Genomic DNA, 21,690 nt, shown 5'->3' on the forward strand with positions numbered 1-21,690 from the left:
TTCGGTCTGAGGTTCGAATCCCGTGAACGGGCTGGGCGTTTTCGTGGTTTTTCCATGTGTAACGTGTATACGAGCCAGTTTCCCTTAGAAAGTCCTCCACGAAAGCATCCCTTCCCTTAGGCAGATAGCCCTAGTGTGCTTTGCCATATTCACAATACACCACCACCATACACCACTAGGTTCTTCGACATTCATCTTAGACGAAAAGAGTTAGGAACACTAAAACATTGTAACACAATATAATCTTCTAAGACTAATGAATATAAATATTCTACACAAAAATTTTTATAACATTATGTTTATTACCATTTTTTGGGAAAAAGTGAGAGATCACGAATTAAATATTTCATAGTAGGATGAAAAAATATATATTATAATTAATCTCAGACTACGAAGCCCTAAGACTTTTCCATTTCTATTGATTTCTTGTAAATTATCGAACATGTTTATGCTTAGCTTTTTTCATTGATACTCTTTCTTCTTCACATTTAATCAAGCTAAAATTGCATGACTGAACTGAAAAACATATTGTATTTTCGTTAAAAACTCTATGAAGATAAGGGTTTGTTCTATAACCCTTTATTACAGACAACCGTATTTAATTTGTGTTATAATTTATTAATTTAACCGAAAAGTGCTTTTTAATGGGCAAAATAAGCAAAACAAATAAAAACTAAGACATTCTCTATTTAGGTTCAGAAAAAGAAAAATAAAATATAGAAGAAACCTATTAAGAAACTTCTGGTTACGATGAAATGTTCTTTCTCATAACATTTATTTTCAGCCGTCTTGTTCAAGATCTCGAATTTACGTTCTTCCTGTTTAAAAGCGTCTCCTTTTCAAGAAATGCTAGCCTCCTGTCTTAAATGGTTTCGAATAGAATATATAGTAGGATGCTAAACATAAAAAAATAGTTTGGTTTTCATTCAAAATGAAAGAGGAAGAAATACTTTGCAATGTTAAATCCCTCCCAGGAACTAGAAGTAAAAAAGAACACCACTAAAATACCAGGCCATAACCATAATTTTCTATTTTTGTTGTTAGAAATGTGCATAGTGCTTTCACCTTTTTCTATAGTGTTTTCCTACGGTACGTTACGTTCCCGTAGTCGGTAAGTAATCATGCATAAGGCGTGCATTACCTTTATTTATATATTTAAGTGGTTTTATTTTGATGTCTTAAACACTTTTCCAAGGGCTTAGACGTCAAATTTATTTGTTCAGGCAGCTCGTTTTCTGTAATAGATAACTTCCCTGAACAAGTAATTTCATTTTATGACCTTGATTTTCAAAATAGTGTAAGCCAGCTTACGAAAATTACGAAAGATAAAAACCTATCCTTTCAACCTACTCCCTTTTGCTGCGTTGTACAGCAGAATTCAAAACATTTACTTTTCCCTGCATGCATAGACTTCTCTGTGGTATACTGCGTACGGCTGGAAAATAATATTCAAAAGATTTTTTTTAAAACTGAAAGTACATTTTTATTACCTGAAGAAAATCACGTCCTGTCAAAATGTGCCTTCCGCGCAGCATAAGGTCCTTCAGTTATCTTTTAAATCAGCTATTGCTAAGATTATATAAGATCTTTTCTTTTATTCGCAAATTACAAAGTATATTCCATATCAGTATAATTAAAGAACGATGTGTATTTCGTAATAATATTCTTATTCTTTTTTGGTTGCAGTATTGCAGCTAATAGATTAAAAAGTTTTGGGTTAGTCTTATCTATTTTAATTTGGTTTTTGGATTCCTCTTTGGAGAAGCTAATTTTGCACAAAAGTTTGAAATTTTCATAACTGAAATATTTATACCACTAAGTATAAAAAACCATACGCTAGCACCATACTAGAACCATACGCTAGCACCAAGCTTAGAGAATTTATGCGGGTCTTACCAAATACTATCACGATATCATCTGCACCAAAAATAAAACCCAATAAATTGTAATAAAATCTCTATCCAAGTAATACATTCCAATCAACTGTTAGGTTTATCTCTTCTCTGTTCGAATTTTATTGAATTGATAAAATTTGTTTTTATTTTAATGTCAATAATTTTCGTTTACAAACAGAAGAGAAATATTTACGCTGTTTTTACTGTTTTGTATTTCAGAAATGTTCCATAGATTAAAAACTGGAACTTGGAATGTCCTATTTACTTTATAAATCATATATATTGTAATATTTCTCATTATATAATATTTCTCTCAGTTATATAATAATATTTCTCTCGATTAGAAAGACATTTAATTTCAATTTTTTAAGTTTACATAGCTTACATTACGAACCAGTAAATTTCTTTTCAGAAAAATAATTTTTTTGACGACTTTATAGTGCATTAATGCAAGTTTTATACCAGCTTTGGATGTGTTAAACAGAAATCTGAAAGATCAGGTTGCAGTATTTTTAGAATCAGAGTTTAGATTAAAATAGTGAATATACTGTATGACAACAAAACTAGCGACTACGGTCTGTATATTATTGCACGTTTAAAACGGAACTAGACGGCGACCTCGCGAAACTCCAGCGCTGCTGTCGCGGTTGAAATTCTGAATGGCGTGTGATCGAAGAGCATTTTCATCGCCTCGCAAGTTTTGTTTTCGAAGACCAGGTGAGCGGTTGGAACACGCTACTCTGCGCATGAAATACCGGTGAGCTTTCTTTTCTTTCAATTCTTCTCTCTTCTTCTTCTTCTTCTTTTTTTTTTTTTTTTTTTTTTCATTTCGTTTTCAAACGCACAAGATTGATTGAACAGACGACTAGGCTGTGATTCTGCGTAATGCAATAGTAATTTGCGTAAGTAACTCAAATTATTGCAAATTTGTTTACTTTGCAGTATAAAGATGTCTGCAACAGAATTCAGAATATATATAAGAATGGCTTAAAATTTTGAAGAGCAATTTTATGTCGTTTTTGTACTATTTCGGTGGATGAATGTACTCGTAAACCCTGTTAATGGATGAGTTTCAGTAATTGGCTAAGCAATGAATGTAATATCAAAAACTGAGCTTTTGATACCTTATTCGCTCCCTAGTCCTATGAGATTTGCTAATCAAATTAATTTTAAAACTGTAAACAATATCAATAAGTCATTTTAAAAATTTAAAAACTACTGCAATACACAAATTAAAATGGCCTTTTTTTTTTAGTAACAAAAGCATTGCAGATTTGATTTTAAAGGAAGTTATTTTTAACTTTTTTCTTTTGTATTCAGAATGTTAGGATAACAGTTCACTTTGCTAATTACAATTCAAAATTTAATTGCCTACCATTGCTTGTTTACTCTCGGACTATTTCCAAATTCAAGCTCTTAATTCAGCGGAAAAGCAATGCATTTACCTGTCAAACTAATAAAATATTGCGATTTTCTACTTCATCATTTTTTCAATCAATTTTTTATGTTTTATATTATATAATCAATATATTTATTTATATAATCAATTTGTTAATTTTCTATGTTTTTATGTTTTCAATCAATTTTAAATATATATATATATATATATATGTATTTATATTTATATCCCAGAAAAGATTATCTCATATCTCAGAAACTTTGAAGCCAAATACGAATCCCGATGCATAGTATTTTTTAGAAATATTTTCCGATATCAGCTCAGAGATTTGCTCCCGGATAATTAGCATTTGTCCGCTTAAAAAAGTACTCAGTTATACATTGGGTAATATAGTAATGAATTTATTTAAATTCATATGTAAAGATAATAAAAAGGTCTTGGCCTTCTCCAAATCTTGTGCATTTTTAATTCGTCTTCACTTGATTGTATGAAAGCCATAAACGTAATCGTCTTGATGTTAAAATTCAACATCGAAAATACATTTCATTATGAGATTTTAACTGTCTTATTGCAGCATTGTTCAGGGAGATAGTTTCCGCTTTTTTTTCCACATTCGACTAAACAATTACATATTATAGCGTTTTAGAATTTACAGTTCTTATTAGTCGGTTCCCTGCAATAAAAATAAAAGTACTGGGCTACAAGAATAAAAATAAAAGTACTGGGCTACAAGAATAAAAATAAAAGTACTGGGCTAAATAAGCTAGAAGATTGGGAACTTCTCATTCTGTATACTTTGTCAATTGATGAGGCTATCTAATTTGAAACTGATCAGATAAAAATTAATATTTTTATGATCTAACAATTATAATTAATTCTAGTGGGAGAAATTTAGATTATAAATATCGTTACTACAATTTGACTCCTAATTATGACAGCTTTCATTATAAGGGAGAAATAGGCTTTTCTTTTAATAGTATAAAGGGTAAATAATTGCAACAATTTCAGTTTTTAGAAGAAATTTTCACTTCTAAAAAAATTCTTTGGTTAACAAGTTGTGCCAATGCTCCTATGAGTTTTTAGGAGAAATCTTCACTTCTGAAAAAATCCTTTGGGTAATGGCTTGTGCCAATGCTCCGATAAGATTTTACGATTCTGTCAATGAAACGCAGAGAATTTCAAAGAAATTTCCCGATTAAATACCTCCCGAACTGTTGGTCATATGTTTTTGTTTTTAATTTAAGGAATGAAAATTCCCGATTGAATACCTCCCGAAATGTTTGTCATGGATTTGTGTTTTTAGTTTAAGGAATGAAATTTCCTTATTAGATACTTCCCGAACTGTTGGTCATAGATTTATGTTTTTAGTTTAAGGAGTTAAATTTCTTGATTGATTACCTCCCGTACTGTTGGTTATAGATTTGTGTTTTTAGTTTGAAGAGTAAATCAAATAACCAAAGCATTCAGTCTATGGCATAGTTTTTAGTCATTTGACACAGTTGAATAGAAGGGTACAATACATAAAGTTTTTACTCAGGGCATCCAGGAATAGTCCACTCAGTAAGTTGCTTTTCATCTTGCTAAGTCCTTATAAGGAGAAGAGAGAGAAGGGGGCCTAATTTATATTACGTAAAGAACTGAGCTTGGAAAGGAAGTATATGCCGTTAATCCCTTTCACCTGAAAAGGAGAAACATTATAGGAGTCTTACAAAAGTTATTTTCATTAAATATTAGAATTTCGAATTTTATCATTTGTACAAAAATTAATTTGAAGTATGTTTCAAAATGCCTAATTTTTCTAGTTGACAGCAGCTTTAGAAATTCGCATTCCTAAACTTAATATATGTATAGCTGATTTTAGCATCATTTGTAGGGTTCCAGAATTTTAAATAATGCTTTCTCGCGTAAATTTTCATATGAGAATTTTTCCCCCTCCAATTCGTTTATGAAGAATAATGTTCTCTATGATAATACTTTTCTACAAGGACCATATAAAAAATCTAAATTTCCTATGTTTTTACTAAATATATAACTGATTATATTGCTGTATTTTGAAGGCATACCTAATTTGATTAATTTCTTAAATTTGATTCATGGATCCACAAAAAACCTTTCAAGACATATTTACTCCTGCAGTATTTCAAAATCTTCTTTGTAAAGAAAAAATATTACGATACGAATACGACAAAAGATTGTACCATGCTCTTGTTAATTAAGGAATAAGTTTCGAAAATTCCCTGTCTTATAATAAATTACGCTGCAAAGAACTCTCAGTATCCGAGATATTTATTACACATTAGATGAATTTTGGACAGCATGGATATTTCAGAAAATTAAACAAGGAAATGTGTCATAGTTTGCGAAGAAAATATTTTTGGTAAATAAAGAATTAACTTATAAAAGGGTTTGGTGTGTTTTCGTTTATCTGATTATGGCAAAGCACTCGAGAGCTACCTGCCTAAAGGACGGGATGCTCTCGTGGAGGTTAGAAAGCCCTCCAGGGAAGGCATCTTTCTCATTAGGCTCTTGAGGCTTTGCCGTACTCACATGAACCAACTAATAAACCAACTAGCCTTCGTGGAGGAATTTCTAAGGAAAACTAGCTCGTAGACACGTTATACATGGGGGAAACCAGGAAAATGCCTCTGCAGCCAGCCCATCGTGGAATTCGAACCTCGGACCGAACTACCAGTGTTCATTGACTTACCGTTCGGTCGCTAGTGGGCCTTCACTTATGAAATGATAAATTGTAAAGGTTAAATTTCATTATGAACTGAAAAATGATAGAGATTTTGGAGCATGAAATTCAGAACAGCCTCATTCATAATCGAACTGCCTGATGCAATTCGACAGCTTATTTAATAAACAGCAATTCAGAATACAGCAATATAAGAAAGTGAGATATAAATTTAAAAAAAAAAATGAAACACCTCATAATCACTATAAAATACAAAAGAAACTTTCACAAGAGTAAAAATCTTAAATCTGAAAATATTCCAACAAATGATTTCTCCAGTTACATAGCGAACTCCAAGAAAACTGAAACGCGTTTAGGTGGATCAAGATCAGATTATCAGATTGTTGTTGAATTTGTGAGAATAATACATGAATGTTACAGTATTTTGTACCTCACTTTGAATTCTCTTCTCATATATAGTATATATATATATATATATATATATATATAAATTTAAACAAATTTAAATTCTTAACAAATACGTATAAAAGTAAAAAAGTATAAAAGCAAATTTAAATTCTAAAAATAAAAAAAGGGAAAATGCCAAAAGTAATTTTAAAATATGCAAACATGTAAAAGATTTAATTTTAAGATTTAATTTTAATTAAGAAGAATTTACTTTATATATAATATTATATATATATATATATATATATTATATTATATTAAAAATTATATATATATATATATATATTAAATTATATATATATATATATATATTATATATATTAAAATTATATTATATATATATATATATATATATTAAAAAGTAAATTCTTCAAGCTATTTGCCTATAAGCTAAAGTGATACTGCGGTTCCTTTGCAAAGTAGTTTAAACACAAAATAAAGATCCAATTGTAATTCAGAAAGTAAAAACACAATATAAGTTTTAATTCTGTAACTATGCATCTGTCTTAATTCAACCAAAACATCTTCGCTTCAAACTTTAAATGCAAATAAATTGAAGTTAATTTGAAGTGTATTCAGCAAATAGAATTTCTTTAATTCTTAATAATACTCAAATATTTCTGTTTTAAACTGATCTCAGTTTTTTACGTTAAACTCTTATTTAAAGACGTCGTATATTTTATCGATATAAGAAAACACTTTTTTCGCCTCTCTGAATGCTTTCTTTTATCAGCATAGTTACTAGAGAAGAGAAAACTAATTTGCGAAACGTGATTCTTTTTTGGTATGCATTTAAAAACTGTGAGTTCGAAGTATGAGAGTTGCTCGAGTCTTCCTCTGCCTGAGAACGTGACCTTTCTGTTTCAATTACTCGGTTGCTGTATGAGTTACAAAGCAGGATCTCTAAATTAAATTTTATCACGGAATCATTTCCTTTTGCTTGCTACAAATAACATCACGGAACCCTTTAACTAGTATTAGTGTAATATATGGGAAAAAAAAGGAAAAAATCGAAAAAAATTTCTTGGTTCGATTTTAAACGCCTTTTAAAAGTTATGAATCCCATTTTTCAAGATAAATGCACATTGATCTTTTTTAAATGGCCCTGGAATAAATACAACTGTTTTGCATAATAGTCTGATAGCGAGAAGCGGGAGGAGGCAGGGAAGATAAAAGTTTGCTAAGATTTTATTCGTAGTCCGAGTAATCTAACCCGAGAACTCTTGAAACAAAGCTCTATTGGCAACTTTCAAAGTGTAGGGTACTTCTAATATTAAGCAGGTTGGATTTCGATTTATTAGATTCCGGCAAAGTATGTTAGAGCTATTCGCCTAAAGTAGAGGTCTTCGTCAAGAATTTTCTAATTAACACGGGCACTATTCATATTGTACATGAGGAAAACTTCACGAACACCTACACAGATACCCCTTTAACCAGGATTTGAACCCAGATTGAACTATCGGCGTTCAATGGTATTATTCACTTGTTTGCTAGTCGACTGGATGCCAAGTAGAGATCTGTTTATCAGTCGTAAACGCGTTTTGTGATCCTTTCCTTTCGTAATCTCGTGGAGTGAAATGTGATTATATCGAAGCTGTCAGTCAAATTTTTGGGCTTCAAATAAAATGTTCACATAGGAATTACCAATTAGATTACCAATCATTTTCATTAATTCTATGTACTATTCAGATCTACAGCAAAAAACGTTTTTGCGAAAAATGCAACTGGGACAGAGTTGTCCGACATGCTGCTCAGTCTGGTAAAATCCTAATGTATATCTAACCAGTATGATAAAGACGTAATCAATAATATATGACGCAGAAAAGGTTGTGAATAACAGCTGTTTGAGCGTCTTTGTGTAATTTTTAGGTAGGTATGTAGGTGAGGTAGTATTCAGTCGATATAATAAGATGATTTTAAAATACAAAGATAGCGTAGTGCAAGTTTTGCAGTGAAAGCAACGTGACCCAATTAACGTTTCTTTCGACAAATATAAAATTTACTTGTAATATTTTTATCTTTTAACGAATTTTAAATTTTTGTTTTTTATACGGAATCCTTCAGAGTTTCATACTGAACTTTTAATTTTTCTACGGAGCAGCATTTCGGTAATTACAGATTTGGAGTGTTAATTCAGTGTGAAAATTACAGCTGCATCCCCAGAGCCCAATTAAGCCAGTGTGGGACCTCAGGGACAGAAGTCAATCAGGGGCTTCCAGCGCTCATTTTCCTTTTCGGGAGAGATACACAAGAGTATGAGAGGTTACTTGATAGTTTTTGGCATGGAGGTAGGAAAGGGAGGAGGGGCCATTCCGCGCTAGAAGTGAAGCACTGCTTTGAAGCTTGGGTCACCAGACGGTGTGTTCTTTGTTTACATTCAGAAGCTCGCTTGACAAGATTCTGATAGTATTTCGACACACGACAGTTCCATAGAAATCGAAAAAGGGACACTCTCGCATGAAAGAAACATTCATAGTGTGATGGATAATAGCAATTTGTATAGTTTACCGACATTTACGCAAAAAACACATCTTGGTTATTTTTCGATAACTAACAACAGCGATTTTGATTATGAATTTGTTTTATAAAATTCTAAGCTGTTGCACTACAAAAATATAGATTTTAAAAAAATTGCTAAAAGAGATCTGCCAAAATTTATTTTCTAGAAGATTTGAAAAGTTTGAAACTTGATGGCTAAATGTAAATATAAAATTATGTATGTTAAAATATTTGTAATTAGGCACATAGGTCAGATTAAGTTTTTATTAAATAGAGTAACGCATGCAAGGGCTATCTGCCTAAAGAGAGAGATGCCATCGTGGAGGAATTTTGAAGAAAAACTGACCTTTGAGTGGGTATTAAAAATAATACTTATAATTTTCATTCAAATTATATTCATATATATTTTTTATGTAAAACTTTCGGGTGTATGCTAAATTAGTGTAAATTACTTTACACGAAAAATATAGTGAATGCACAGAAATTAAAGATTTGCACATGCCGGAAATGATAAATAGGAAATATGTATGGGTATTTATGCTTGTGCTTGCAAAAAGCATGTATCTGCCTTTGACAAAATACTTAAATATTCATTAAATTATTTATAAATGTATTTGAAATGAAGAATTTATTCACTTATAAACAACTGTGAAAGTACTGTGAAGAAATCTAATGATTAAATGTATCTAATTTATAATGATTATAAATGTTATCTAAATATATAATAACCTGAATATTAAATTGTAAACATAAATTGAAATCCTGTTGACAAATACGTTATAAAACTATTTAAGCAAGAATTGTTCGTATTGGAAAGCAATCTGTTAAAAGGTATTGTAAAGCAAATGCTATGAGATGCGCACTTAAGAACGTAATAAAGAGTTTTGGAATATGTATTGTTGAAATGAACGGTAAAAAAAAATCTGATAAGTATAATTAAAAGAATTATTCCCCTTACATTTTATAATAACTCAGTTACAAGCATTAAATAATACTTAAAAAAAAACTTATTTTATTCCCTTTCAGAAATGTTCAGAGAAAGTCAAGTACTATTTAAAGTATTTCGCTAATTCCTAATAATTCTCTAATTTAAAATGAACCGAATAGAGCATTAATTATAAAATGACTTACATTTTTCGATTTAAAAGAAGCCAAAAAATCATGTCATATTTAAGAAAGTATTTTAGGAAGAAGCTCTATAAATAGAAAAGAAATAATGCATAATTTTAATATTAATAATACAATAAACTTTGATCTTAATTTTTGTACCTTAACCGAATAAAATCGAATTACCTTAATTTTTTTTCTAATGTAATTAACGAAAACTTGTGAAAATATTTCATTCAAATTAAACCATTCTGAGAAAACTGTCCTGTGAAAAGTATAGCATTTAATTCCGTTCAGAATGAAATGTTGTTTAAAAATACTCGTATGTTGTTTTCACATACTTAGGACTCTGAAATGTTGTAGAAAAAGAAAATATATACATTTATATGTATATTTGCGACGTAATTACAAAATATTTACACCCGAACGCGTCAAATCCCATAGAACTCAATGGTAAATGACCCAATGTTTTGGTCACCACGTAGGGATCGCCGGTGCTTCAGAGCAGGGTACGGAGAAACTTGTTTAGGGCGACTCCATCTTACTTCCTACCTCCATGGTTTTTGGCCCTCTAAAACACGGGGTTGGAGCCTTGTCAATAATTAGGACCTGTTCATCTTTGTTTAGATTCCTGCTGTTGGAGGCAGCGGGTTGTCTGGTTCAGTCACTGTCAGTAATTCCTTATTCCACTACTAAGACATAGTAACTGAGATTTCAGTTTTGTATGCTAGTGTGCTGCTGAAATTTAGTAATTTTCACTAATAATATTTGATCACCGAATAATGACAGGGCGAGTTCTACTATAAAATAAGCTTGACTAAACTGTTTGAATGATAATGAGTAACCCTTGAGGTTCCACGTTGTCAGTTGGACTTAAAGGATTACCTACGAACCATTGCTATAGTTGGTTGTTGTAAACATTTTTCTACAGTTAATTTTTTAGGTATTACCTATTTTAAATTTGAATTCCTTCTATTCACATATCAAGTTTCCTTGACAAAATGCCTAATAAACCAATTCATTGTTTTAAATATTCTTTGTTTGGAATCAGCAATCAAATTTTTCTGCAGTAGTATCTTATTTTTTCTCTCTCTCTTCCAGTAAATTTGGTTTGGGTCATGCGTTATAAATGCAAGTTTGTTTTCCGTGACCGATTTCAGCGATGCATTCTCGTTCAACCTTGTAGCTTTGAAGTCTTCAGTGTTTATACAGTATTTTCATTTGGCAGATAATTCTTCATTCTGCTTGTTGATTAAAGTGTTTAGAAAAAAAATTTCGAAATGAATCATCCACCCCTAACAAAAGAATCTTTAATCATTCTATTGTTACTTTAAAACATGTCACATCCATCGAATTCTGAGTTTATTTTAGCAGCAATCAATTTTAAGTGACACTTTTGTGTCACATGTTACATTCAGAACGTAATAAATAACCTTTCCGAATTTTTAATTTTTAAGACTATGGAATAACAGGAAGATAAACAGGATAATAGTATTGGATTGTTTATTCGTTTAGGTTCAACAGTGCAAAAAAGAATTTCATTTTATCCTCTTCGAAGGACATACATCTTCCATTTTGTAACCTCTGAGTGTTCTCACTCATCAATGTTAATTTTGTTTATAAAAATGGATTGATAAAGAAGAAAGAAGTTTTCTTGTATGGACATATCCTCGACTAAAGAATTATGCGAATATTTTTTAAAATAATGGTCTCAAATTCTTTTTGCCCTATATTCCATTCTCACTATGCATTAGGATGTTACCCGTTCGGACGTATTTTTGAGTTAAGTGGTGCATTCTAAATAATATATAAAACTTAAAATAGTTTATTTTAATACGCTATAATAAAAATGCTATATAAATAATAAAGTGCACATAAATTTAATTTAAGGTTTATTATATTTAAAAAAAATTATATACTATAAATTGCTGCTGGGTTACATAAGTAGAAATCAAGAAATGTTTTTATTCGTTTCGTTGATCTTAATGGTGTATACGTTTAACTTTTATAGCAATTCTGAACCACGTGATTTCAATTCTGTCTTTAACAAATCCCTAGCAAACCGTGAAATTCCCCCTCCTCCCTCGCTGACATTTCCTGACTTAGGACATTTCAAAGTTGCTTGAGAGGCATGCGTCTTCTCTTCATATTCCCGTGATTTTTACTGAATACAGAATAAATTTGGTTAAAAGCTGCAAATTTTCAGATAAAAAACTTAACTTCTCTCGTCTTTTTTCTTTTTTAAGAGAATGGCGTTTATAAATTTTCCTAAACGAATTTGTAAGGTTTCTCGCTTTGGCTTTCAATCCTTTCGTTTGCACAAGACAACTCTTATCGTTGTGTCAGTGTTGCTAAAGTGACAGCGAACCATTTGCCAACCATATTTGCCAACAGTATTACTCTGTCATTCATTTGAGGCAAACTTCCTGTTAAACAGTTCCATTCAAACAACGAGGTCTTTAATAATGCTCTACCGATTTAATAGGTCAGGCGACCTGTACTCATCGACAAAACAAATTAAAGCATATCGGAGCAAATGATTCATTCTATTTTCAATTCATGAAATTTGTCACTAAAAGTTAGAGATTCGAAACTTAGTAATTCCTAGAATTTGAAAGAATTTGCTTAACACTGAACGCATTTTTAAGGTCTAGTTGAGTGAAAATTCAGGTTATAAGTATCCTTGTAACTGTTACTGGTTTAGAATACTTTTCATGAAACAATTCTTTTTTAATTTGGGGGGAGGAAAAAAGTTCCAGAATAAATAATTAAAACTCCGTTGTTCCGCTTTAATCTCTATAGACGAAAGAAAGTGTGCTTCAATATCGTAAAATTTAAGATGAGGGGCAATTTTAATGACGTTTTATATTGAATTTGAAGCGAATGTAGAAAGGTAATCATATGTTTAAAGTAACGTCTTAAAGCTAGACAAAGTATAGCGAATACGTCTAGGGCACCGGGTTTTCAAACTGTGGTACATGTACCACTGGTGGTACATTACAATAATTTTAGTGGTACAATTTTTACAGAAAAAATTAAACGAATGTTTAAAATGCATGTAAAATTGCGCCCCTTTTAACATTTTGTTTAAATCTTTTATTATTCGGGAAACACATATATTTGAAGTTTTTGAATTTTACGACTTTAGCTGTAATGTTGAAATGACGACTTGTCCAAGAACTTCAAACAATTTTTCGACGTTACGATTTCTAAGAATCGTAGCGGCACTCCAGTATACTCGTAATATGTACTTATTTATATTTTATTCTAATGTAAAAGTTTCATTTACGAATATAATTAATATATTTTGTTTAAATCTTTTATTATTCGGGAAACACATATATTTGAAGTTTTTGAATTTTACGACTTTAGCTGTAATGTTGAAATGACGACTTGTCCAAAAACTTCAAACAATTTTTCGACGTTACGATTTCTAAGAATCGTAGCGGCACTCCAGTATACTCGTAATATGTACTTATTTATATTTTATTCTAATGTAAAAGTTTCATTTACGAATATAATTAAATAATATAAATTCTTTGATTATACACACTCCATTTAGGATACATTGAATTTTACTGGCAAAATGCTTTTATGATAATACATATATTTTTGTTTCATATTCATGTGGTACAAAATTTGAAAAGTTTGAGAACCCCTAGTCTAGGGTGATCCTCTGATCTATCGTAATTTACAGGTACATTTATTATAGGTCGACACGCATATCGTATCATAAACAGCAAAACAAAACTTTATCATTAAAACGATTTAATCTTTCTTTACTCTCTCCCCTACGAATAATTCCAGAGGGCTTGAATGTGTTAAATTTCGCGACTATAACGAGTAGTATCTCGTGTCTAATTTTAATGGAAAAATTCGATCATGTCAGTAAAAAGATGACTGCTGCTGGGTTATAACAGCGTGTGATTAAATGTGCTCTTTGTTTTTATAACAGTTTTCCCAAAGTGGTAACTGGAAGATCAATTACCGAGAGAATCGTTTTATTAACCTCTTCTGTCTTTTTCTTCCGGGAGGTCCGCGATCATTGGTAACACATCGATGCACGTGGTCAAAAAGATAAATGAAAATTCAACACTGTTCTACACCTTATTTCTTTTTCTGCTAAACATTTCTTGTATACATGTTTGATACTGCATGTCATCTTTAAACGTTTTACAATTTTGCTTCAACACGAATGCAAAGAAAACAGATAAATATGTAGGCCCCCAAATCATCTTGCAGTTCCTTAATGTTCTGTTTTTCCATCATAGAAACAACGAAAGTGGACACAGGGAACCGTAAAAAAATGCTACAGAATCTTGCTGCTCACTAATGTCCGAGCGGCAAATTCTCTGAACACTGGTAGTTCGAACCGATGTTCGAATCCCGCGAACGGGCTGGTTGCATGGGCGTTTTCGTGGTTTTCCCCATGTGCAGCATACGAGCCAGTTCCCTTAAAAAGCCCTCCACGAAGGTAGACCTGCTTTCCGTGTAGTGCCTTAGAGCGGAACACGTAAATAATAATCGGGTCCTACTTAAGCATCAACATTTCATGTTTCTGCTTCGTTTTCAGGATTATAAATGCATATAGTCACAGAACACACATAAGTACACTAGTTTATATTCAGTTAAAGTTGCGAAAATATCCGATTCAGAAAATCTAACGTTAATATCTGAATATTGGACAAACTGTTCAGGAATTTTTTTCCCCCCAATGTGTTTGGCAATCAAATGTAAATAGTGATTACGAAAAACTAACAAATTTTGCGAAAAGTACTCAAATAAGACTTGCTGGGTTTCTTTTGCTTATTTTCTAATTTAAGATGCATTTAGAACTTGTAGTCAGTTTTCTGATTCTTGTCCCCATGCTGGTTTCAACAAAGTAATTTTCTAGAGCGAACTTCCATTAAAAACTCACTCAAACTCTATACGGTTTTATAGATTAACTAAAAAGCACAGTGTATATAACTGATATTTTCATGCGGATAACTCCTCGGATCAGTCAAAAATAAGATTAAATACAATTTATTTAAAAATTTAATACAATTTATTTAAAAATTCTATTAGGCTGTAACTCCGAATGGAAGAAGAGATACCTAAGCAATTCTCTGGATGAAAGGCTGACAAAATCATCTATTAGCTTAGTGAAGATGCATAAATTTATTCCAAAACGTTTCTCTTAAGCCTTTTTAAAGCGTCTAAATCAGTATTTCTCAAACTTTCTTAGCTGACTGTCCACAGAAATTCAGTGTCCAACGTCCCCGCTAGGAACCCATATCTATATTTTTCATAATAATTTGAAAGAAAATAAAACAGTAATGATGAGATTTGGTTTACTGGCAATCTTAATGAAATTAGTAATGAATTAGTGATGAAATTAATAATGAAATTAGTAATTAAAGTGTCATATTAACTAAATGATGCTATAAGGCACAGGAATTTAAATAATGTAAGTTTAATAAGAAGGCTATAATAATCCTGATGAGCTTATACCCGTTTGTCAATATTCGGCTCCAGTTTTGTTTGCAATGTTTCAATTGTGTGTTTAATAGTATTTTAAATTTCAGTAATTTTCTTCACGCTTTGTGTGTGTGTCATTGCAAGGGTAATTGGTTTCAGTATCGAATCAAAAGAATCGTGAAAAATGGATGGCACTTATTTTTATGACTTTTTGGGATCCGAACGTTAAATCTACAAAAAATACACACAAATATGATATTTTTATTTTAACTCATCAAATTTGCATTCGGTCTATAATCTGTATGTATTAAATAATAATAATTTAATAAAAAGATACATAAAAGTAAATAATACTGACTATTACTCCCTTATCATTGATAAAAGAAAAGCATATTAGTGAAATTTTGATTCCGGCACTGCTAATCAACTGCCCCTTAGATCGTACGCCCACCAGCGGACAAGCCGCAGGGGGCTAAACACTGGTAATAGGACCTGGGTTCGATTCCAAGTGGACGGACTGGCTGAATGGGCGTTTTCGCGTTTTTTCCCATAAGTAACATATATACGAGCCAGTTTCCCTTAGAAAGTCCTTCGCGAAAGCATCTCTACCCTTAAGGGCCATTCCCGCTGGGGTTTATCTGAGCTAACGAACACAACTGACGTTAGCCGACTTGAAAAATCTGAACTTCAGGCACAGCGGAGCTAGTCGACTATTAGAACTGATTCCATTAGCTCAGATAAACCCCAGTGGAAACGCCCTTTAGATAGATAGTCCTCGCGTGCATTTCATAACCAAATAAAACTTAGATCCAGAGCTAATAAAAGCTTTTCGCATATATTAGCCATTATATGTATTAGATTCCGTTTTCAATTATCGTGCGGTGACGATGAATCTTGAGAATAGTTAATTTATGAAGAAGCATAATGTGCCTATATAAACACATTATGAATATAAAATGTGCAATAATTTAAAAAGTGTTTTTAAATGCTTTTGTTGCACTTGTTTTCATGCTGTTAAACCTTTGAATGATAAGATTTAACATTCTAACCGTCGGGATTTCAAACTTTAAGGACATGTGTTTCTTCGATGACAATATGTAATAACATAATAATTAAAAATACGAACCGTCTCCTTCTAGGCAGTTGAGAAGGTTGGGTTAAGAGTAGACCCATAATCAATGCTTTTCGATTAAAATCTTCGGGTTCGCTTTCGTCGACCAGCCTCTAAGAAAATCAACGGTAAGCGAAGACAACAAACGGATCATGTTACGACTGCAAATATCAGTAATAAGAAATGTTCCTGGAAAGGTAGGCGGAGGAAGATCGAATTCTGCTATACGAAAACTACTTTTTTTTAACCGCCCACTGTTATCTCCAGGAAAATAGTTGTATTTCACCTTTAATATAAGTTATTTATAAAAGGTAATTTCAAACCGACTTAATATTTTAAGGGGGTGGATTAAATTACGCTGACTGGTAAGAGTTTATGCTGGTAACGAAAAATAATAACATCCTGACTTATGTTCTCACAACATTACATTCTGTTAACTAAACAAGTTTCAAAAGACTGGGATCCAGAAAAAAAAAAAAAAAAAAAAAAAAGGTATCAAGTCATATTAATGTTTTAGGAGAGCTCTTTTTTGAATTTCTAAGGATTTGATTTCGTAAAATAGTCTTCCTGGTTGGTGAATCAGGAGCCAGCATTGGAGAGATGAGTTTTTAGTAATATTTCTTTGGTATACATTTAACAGCTTTCGTTATATACACTCTTAGACAAAAAAAAAAAAAAAAGAAAAAAAAAAAAAGAAAAGAAAAAAAAGACGCACCAAGAAGAAGTTTTCCGAATGGGACGAAAATCGGTATAAGTGATGTACATGTACAGAAAAACAAATGATTACAGTTTCAGAAAAATTAAATGATTTATTGAAGTGATAGAGCTTCACAAAGTGAAAAAGTCAGTAACGCGTTTGCCCACCTCTGGCCTTTATGCAAGCAGTTATTCGGCTTGGCATCGATTGATAGAGGTTGCGGATGTCCTCCTGAGGAATATCGTGCCAAATTCTGTCCAACTTGCGCGTTAGATCGTCAACATCCCGAGCTGGTTGGAAGACCCTGCCCAGAATATCCCAAACGTGCTCAATAGGAGAGAGATCCGGCGACCTTGCTGGTTAAAGTAATGTTCGGCAAGCACTAAGGCAAGCAGTAGAAACATGTGCATCTTTGCTGAAATGTAAGCCCAGGGTGGCGTAACATGAAGGGCAACACAACGGGAACTTAGAACTTCGTCGACGTACCGCTGTGCTGTAAGGTTGCGACGGATGACAACCAAATGGGTCCTACTATGAAATGATATGATACCTCAGACCATCACTCCTGGTTGTCGGCCTGTCTGCCGGAAGGCAGTCAGGTTGGTATCACACCGCTGTCCAGGGCGTCTCCAGACTCGCCTTCGCTGGTCATCGGGGCTCAGTTCAAAGCGGAACTCATTACTGAAGATTATTCTACTCCAGTCAGAGACATTCCAGCGCGAATGAGCCCGACACTACTGCAAACGAGCATGACGTTGTACAGAGGTCAATGGTAGTCGGCGCAAGGGGCGCCGTGACCTCAGTCCCCTTTCTGTGAGCCGTCTGTGAATGGTCCTTGCGGTCACGAAGCACTAGTTGTACGTACAATCCATGACAATGATGCATTTGGGGCTGTGAGTGCGGCTCTGACGATTGCTCAGTCTTCACGTTCTGTCGTTTCTCTAGGGCTACCGCTTCCTTCTTGACGCTGTGTGCGGCCATGGTTCACCCATTCCTGTCGACATCGTCTAATAGTGGCATCGCTCCTGCTCAAATGTCGAGCTATTCGCCGATAAGACAACCGGCTTCTTTGAGTCCAACTACACGACCTCTCTCAAATTCTGACATCTACGCATATCGTTCGTGCATCTGTATGCGAGGCATAGTTACTGTCTACCAGAGTACACGGAATGAAATTCGTGAAGAATTTATGACCTGGAAATTCTCCTCTTAAATATCCTGCCAGTTGCGCAGATCAGATGCGCTGCAGCGACACCCGTTCATTCATTGGCAGCCAAAATGTAAAATTCTGCATTTTCCGTCGAAACCTGTATGCATACCAATTTGTGTCCAATTTGCTTTATATCTTCTCGGTGCATCGTGGTGCGTCGTTTCTTTTGTCTAAGAGTGTATATGTAATAACCTCGAAAAGTTTGGAGGAGTAGTAGATGCATAAAGAAGAAGAAACTTGCAAATGTGGACAAATTTAGTTACTTCCCTTTTTTATTCATTGTTGACACATTTTTCAAGAGAAAACAAATAAAATAGACGCTATAGCGCCTTATTCTTAAAACATTTTCACATTGGTACCAACAAAACTTGTAAAATACAATTTTGAATGTAGCAGGCAACGACAAATTGTAAGAGCGAAGCGGGAAAAATAGTAATCCAAAGGGGAGGTTTAGTTTAAAAGAAAATTTCGGTTTAGAATTTGACTTTAAATTCCGAATTAGCGAAGTTATCATCGTTATGTAAAGGTGAGAAAGGGGAAATATCCAAATGAAAAGAGAGAATAAAGGGCTTAATGCAATATCAAAGTTAAGAATGACGTAATATTTTGTGCCAAGAGTATTTATACTAAGTACATGCAGAAAGTATTCCAAGCTATGATTGGTTAAGCTTAGGTTGTTAACATAGAAGGATCTCGAATTTGGGAGAAGAGATGAATTTAGGGCGAGAACACCAAATCTAGATTCGTTAATTTTGAGTTTGCCAATTATTTTTAAAGCAGCTATCGTATTTTCTTACATCTTACATGTAGAGTAAAATATGTAAATTAAAATTATAACTTAAATTAGCCTTTTAATTCCTCATGTTTAATTTAGGTACTTTCCCTTTCTGTTCTAAAAATAGTAATAATTTCTTCCAGATTAATCCTATTCTATGACTTTTATGTAAAGAAAAGTACGTAGTTAATTCGCAACTTAATTCAAAATTTCGAGAACGGAAACCTTTGTTTTAATAAGCTGCCATATCGGATAACTGAGTACTTTGCTTCTACCTCTGTTCTCACTAAAATGCTGCCATCGTAACAAATAAAAAATATAATTGTTCTTAAAAAAGGCACGAATAGTATACCAATTAGTTTGTGGTCGCAAAATGTTTATTGAAATAAAACTGAAAATTTAATCTGCCTCGGCTGGTGAGTTTGCTGTTCATTATGCATCAACATTCCTGCAAAATCATTACACCTTATTATGTGCATATATATATATATATATATATATATATATATATTCAACCAACGTAGGATTAAATTTGTAGCATTATTATTTAAGGTTATATTAAAATTACAAGAGTTAAATAGCAGAATTAAACTTGAAGTGTAAGAATTTAAAAAAAAAAAAAAAATATGTTGCATTCTAAATGATGTAGTTGTTTTAATTGCATAAGTGTCAGATTTCTTATTAATCCAATAATTTACTGTTTTTGGAAATACAGATGATAGAAACAGTAAAGTTCATGAAAATGATTTACTGTTTCTGTTATGTTCCCGAAATTGTAACAACACGTAAACTATCATAATATATTACCGCTTATCATTCTGGAGATTTTGGTATAAATCAGGGCCATCATAAAGCATTGGCTCGCTGGGCACTTTCCCGAAGGAACGGCGAGCATACTGGCTCCATGTTTTTCCATTTCCATTTCATTTCTGTGCCGCCCAGTTACTTGTTAAGTGGTTAGCGACGCTGACTGCCGTACTTAAGGGCCCGGGTTCGAATTCCGGAGAAGGCACGGACGTTTGTAAATGTATAATGTCTGTGAGGCGTGGGAAAACTCAAAATATGCGGTGAGCCGAATGTCCTCTTTAGAGGTTGATGGTAGGGAAAGGGGGGAGGCCCTCGACCTTCACCCCCCTCGGTGTGCTGCCTTTCAAAATAGGGGCAGAACTGAGCAAAGTCGGACTGTCACCTACCTGGTGCTCAAACCTCTGGCCAACGACAGACGCAGTCTAGTACCATGATAATAATTCGTGGACTTGTTCTGATTCAGACAAGAGTAACAACAGCAACATTTAATTTCTGTAAGTGGTTGTCGCAGACGCCCCTGCACATTGCTTTGGCAAGAACCCCATAATGCTCTTTAGGCGGCTCTCATATAAGTTATTATAAATTTATAAGATAATTTTGTACAGATTTTGTTGTATCTTTTGTGTAGCCAATAAGCTTTTATTATTATCTACTTGAACGACACAGCGATGGTCATATAGCGCCATTTGAGAATCACTAGTCTCTTACATAGACATACATATATATATAGATACTAAAATGTCTGTGAATCCCCCATACGCCACAACAGTTTCAGAAACGGAAATTAGAAAGCGAACATTGGTTAATATAAAAGTAAAATGGTTTTAATAAAATAAAAGCTAATAAATATAAAATGGTTAATGGAGTAAAAATTAATAAAAGTAAAACGATTAATGAAGTAAAACAGTAATTACCGTGCTCCGCATTTACAGAGAGTAGATTTATAATTTTTCGATCTGATTGCTTGTATCATCTTCATGCACTTCCCTGTATCAGATAAAGAGACTGCTGTAAAGTGGTTTTACTGCTACAGGAGTATGTTGCCTGTTTATATAATACAGGCTGGAGATTCTGAACGCAAATCCCAAGGTGGTTATGAAAATACAGCCATTCCTTATCATTTATTACTAAATGTAACTTGATATTTCGGCTGAGGGGGAAGAATATGCAATCTTCTTTGTGATATCGTCGTCTTCTACTACTTCTTGAAGCTTGGCTTTCCTTTGGAGCCTTACGCTTCAACTCAAATACAATATATATTTACGTAATTAAACCGCGATATTTGTGATGTACCTCTACCATTTGAAAAGGCATCTTTATAATGTGAGTCGTGCAAGTTATTAATAAAATCGAAACTGAATGTCTTTTTAGCATGCGCTGTATTTATTCGTATATATGTATAATATTTCAATTAAAACCATATCCTTACCGTTTTAGTAAATATAAAAAGAAAAGAAGCATATAAGTAATTCCGATCTGCTACTACTGAAGTTCATTACTACCATTAAATTTCATTTTTAATGCAGATAATACCTTAGGCAGTAGAGATAGATAAAAGTTTTGCAGCCAAGATATATACTACTAC

The 21,690-nt window shown here is 32.8% G+C and overlaps 1 protein-coding gene across 1 annotated transcript in view; it reads left to right on the forward strand.

Annotated features, from left to right (window-relative positions):
* Positions 1-2,609: 2,609 nt before the first annotated feature.
* LOC118183175 (uncharacterized) overlaps positions 2,610-21,690 on the forward strand; it is a 228,045-nt gene continuing 208,964 nt past the window's right edge. The window contains exon 1 of the mRNA XM_085809159.1: positions 2,610-2,652. The gene's annotated coding sequence lies outside the window, so the exon portion shown is untranslated. The remainder of the gene's footprint in view (positions 2,653-21,690) is intronic.

The sequence above is a fragment of the Stegodyphus dumicola genome, chromosome X2 (genome assembly GCF_044657685.1).
Source record: "Stegodyphus dumicola isolate Sdum_Otavi_A_Nest chromosome X2, ASM4465768v1".
NCBI classification, from domain to species: domain Eukaryota; kingdom Metazoa; phylum Arthropoda; class Arachnida; order Araneae; family Eresidae; genus Stegodyphus; species Stegodyphus dumicola.